The sequence below is a fragment of the Pteropus alecto genome, unplaced genomic scaffold, assembly GCF_000325575.1.
Source record: "Pteropus alecto unplaced genomic scaffold, ASM32557v1 scaffold134, whole genome shotgun sequence".
In the NCBI taxonomy this organism is placed as follows: Eukaryota; Metazoa; Chordata; class Mammalia; order Chiroptera; family Pteropodidae; genus Pteropus; species Pteropus alecto.
Genome location: NW_006436283.1, coordinates 1057789 through 1061264, shown reverse-complemented (window position 1 = coordinate 1061264; position 3476 = coordinate 1057789). Strand labels below are relative to the sequence as shown.

Sequence of the window (3476 nt, the reverse complement as noted above, 5' to 3'; positions counted from 1 at the left end):
CCGCCCCGCCGAGCGGGAGGAGGGGCGAGTGAGCGAACACGCAGCCCGCGGGGCAGGGTCCAGGCGTTCCTGTCACTTTCCCTGGAAAGCGAGGTCCTGGACGTCGAGAGCCCGTCCTGCCCCCCGCCAGGGCCCCGCCGCCCGCTGTGTTTCCCCGCACCGCACCGGCAGTTCACGAGAGATTAGAATCCAAGCCATATTTTCCCTAGTACCTCCGACTGTCTCCCACCAGGGAAAGCAGAAATCAGGTGTGTTGTCTATTTATTTCTCTGTGTAAATATTGTATTTCTGCGGGGAAGTTTTATGGAAAAAAAAGTGGAAGAGGATTTCTTTTCCCACGTGCGTGACAAGGGTGTGTGTGTGTGTGCGTGCGAGGGCGCGCGTGTGTGCGTGTGTTTGTGTAGGGATTTCGTTCTGGGGAGTTTTCTTTGAAAATGCACTGTTTTCTCAGCCTAGCTGAGTTCCGACGGGGGCGTCTGTGATGACGAGGCAGCGGGGGGCCAGGGGCCACAGGAGGGGCCGGCCAGGACCCTGGGTTACCCCCGCTGCCCTCTTGGGGGACTGTGTAAGATGGAAGTCACACTCGAGTTTATTTCCTTCGAATCCATCTCCTGGGAAACGAAGGTATCGGGAGGAGGATTGGACGACGAGGGTCCCTCGGGGAGAGGGGACTGCAGAGGCCGAAATGAAAACCAGGGCCCCGGCCCGGGAGTGTGGCGCAGCCATATGTATCTTACCTCTGTTTAAAACAAAACGAAAATGAACAAATATTTTAAAGTATTGACACGAAAAAGTGACGTTTCGATTTTATGTCTCGAATATTCCAAGCTATTTCTGACTTCCCTCTGTCTGGCCTCCGCTCAGAGCAGGGAAAGGACCAGCCCCACCATCATGTGTTGGGGCTTCTGGGCCTTTTCTGCGGCCACTTGGCAGGGCCGATGGCCTGGCGGCTGGTGCTTGGGGTAAGAACAGAGGTCCCTCCCGCCCACAGCCGGGCCCCGAGTGCAGGGAGCACCCGCAGGGGCTGTTCGCCCGTCTGCCCAGCACCTGGGGCACCACGGTGCCAGGCAGCTGTCCCAGGCCCTTAGGGCTCCAGTAAATTCAGAGAACTCGTCACCTCTTCACTTCTCCCGAGGCCAGGGGACAGAGAGGGCAAGCTAGACCTGTGACCCAATGGCCTTGTCCCCAACAGGCACTAAGGGCCAGGTGCTCCCCGTGTCCCACCCCACAGAGGGTTCCTGGCCCTCCAGGAGCCCAGGAAAACCCCCTAGTTTGCCACTGCTCCTTAGGATGAGCTCTCGTGTGACCCACAGTCACAGTCCAAACGATGTTGGCAGGTGCCTGGCACCCCAACCCCAGCCCCTCTCGGCCCCCGTTTCTTTCCAAGCAGGAAGCCATCGCAGCCCTGCCTGGGGGGGTCGCCGTTCCTCCCACTCCTGGTGGCAGCAAGGGACGTGCAGGGACTTGGAGGGGGTCCCCTGCACCCCAGCTTACCTCTCCCGCCCGACTCTCCCTTTGTCTTGGCACGAGTGCAATATTTCATTCCTGGCGGTCGTCTGGGGAGACAGCGGCCGAGGTCCTGCTCGCGGCTGGGGACGCAGAGGAAGATGCTGATGGAGGAGGCCAGGCCAGCAGCCAAGTGGGGACAGTGGGGACAGCCCGGTCTCGGAAACTGGAGTCTGAGGCTGTTTGCAACCCCAGGCACCGGGCCGTGAGCGCGAAGGAGCGAGCACCCTCTCCTCGGCCCTCTTCCCGATCCCTTTTCCTCTTCCGCCGGGTTTTCCGTCCTTAGCTCCCCCTCCCTCTCCCTCTGTGTGCGTGGGGTGCCCCCCCCCCCGGCTACCCCTGGCAGAAGCACGGCTATTGTAAATGTGTAAACTAAGAGGAGGGTTGGGGTTTTTTTCAATGTAAACACTAAAAACAAACACAGAAAACACAAATGTTTTATGAACAGCAAACTCTATGTAAAGGCATTTTAGTATTAAATTTTTTATTGATAACTTGCTTAAGAATAAATATATGAACTATTGTACAGGTGTTCAGTGGTCCAGAACCCTAACTGCCTCGGTGGCTGTGTGTGCGTCACCCAGTAATTCCCAGAGGCCTCGGGCTGGGCGTCCCCGCAGACGCCTGGGACTGGGGCATCCGGGCCAGGCCTACCCCACACTGGCCAGAGCAGAGCCCCTCAGGGACATGTGACCAGGACGGATTGGGGGTAGACTTGGCCTTCGAGACACCCCTTCCCCAGGATGAGAGTCCCTTTCCTTATAGATCTCACTTGTGTGGGACAGATGTCCAGCCTGTACCAGTCTGTGTGGCTGGGGCAGGCACCTCTGCAAGAGAGGAGGGAGGGGTCGACCCCCACAGGGCACAGGCACAAGAGGAAGGCTGGTCCCCAAAGCGCTGTGGCCCCGGGGACCAGTCTGCAGACCAGACAGCAGATGCCCTCAGCAAGGAAGCAGGAGTTAGTTCATTCAACTAACACTTTCTCCACTGACGTCTGCGCAGGGGTAAAAAGTAAACAACACTCCTGATCGTTAAATGGGGGACTGTCCCCCCAAGGTCGGGGCCTTCAGGAAAGGGGGTACATCTGGAGAGCTGGGGTGCCGCCGCAGTCAGGGAGAGCCACGCCCGGCGAGGCTGCAGGCTGGGGACTTTCCGGAAGCCTGTCTCTTAGCCGGGAGACCAGCCATTTCACGCCACCTCCAGGGCACTTGTGGACCCCCGGGAGGGGACCCCAGGTCAGAGCAGGTATGCAGGGGCAAGGTCAGCATGGAAAGTGGGGCTACGACCCAGACACGAACCCCCGTCAGGTGCGTGAGGAGCTGGGGGCCATCGGCACCTGCGTGCACGTTACGCCCCCACGCGCGCTCCCCAGGGGCCCGGATGCCGCCCTCCACTTTCTCCTTTCCTCTGCTGGACGGACTGGATCAGAGAGAGCAGAGCGGGCAAGACCCGTCCCCACGATGCAGGACGAGGTCCGAGGCCACGTTGCCCGGCCAGGGGCACAGGATGGGCACGGGAGGGAGAGGCCCCGCCAGCTCCTCGCTCTGCCGTTCGCAGCCCACACGTGAGGGGGGTGGGAACGGGGCTCCCACCCGGGATGCCTGGGGCTGTGTGGTGTGGGGGTGCACGCCTGCGCCGGCCAGGCCCTGACCGGGTAGTCTGAGCACGTGGATCCAGCTGTGACCGAAGGCGGCCACGTTTTGCCCTTGGACGCCCCGAGCCCATGAGGCAGCAGCACCCGCCTTGCAGGTGAGTTGGGGGTTTCTGACTGCCCAGGTCCAAGAAGGTGGGAGACGGTGCCCGGGGGAGGCTTTGGCAGCCAGGTGAGTGTCGAGAGGACCTAACGGGGTGGCAGCTCTGAGCGAGGGAGCGCCTGCCGACTCAGGTGTTTGGCTTAGGGACCCTCAGTAGACAGAGGAGGGGGGACTGAGGCCAGAGACCCCTGTGGGCTCGGAAGACCCAACTTCAGT

The 3476-nt window shown here is 60.7% G+C and overlaps 1 long non-coding RNA gene across 1 annotated transcript; it reads left to right on the top strand.

Annotated features, from left to right (window-relative positions):
• The first annotated feature begins 6 nt into the window (after nt 1-6).
• Nucleotides 7-2059, top strand: LOC112480050. The gene is made up of 2 exons (XR_003046478.1): nt 7-248; nt 1569-2059. It is a non-coding gene; the product is annotated as an uncharacterized LOC112480050 (long non-coding RNA).
• The last annotated feature ends 1417 nt before the right edge of the window (nt 2060-3476 follow it).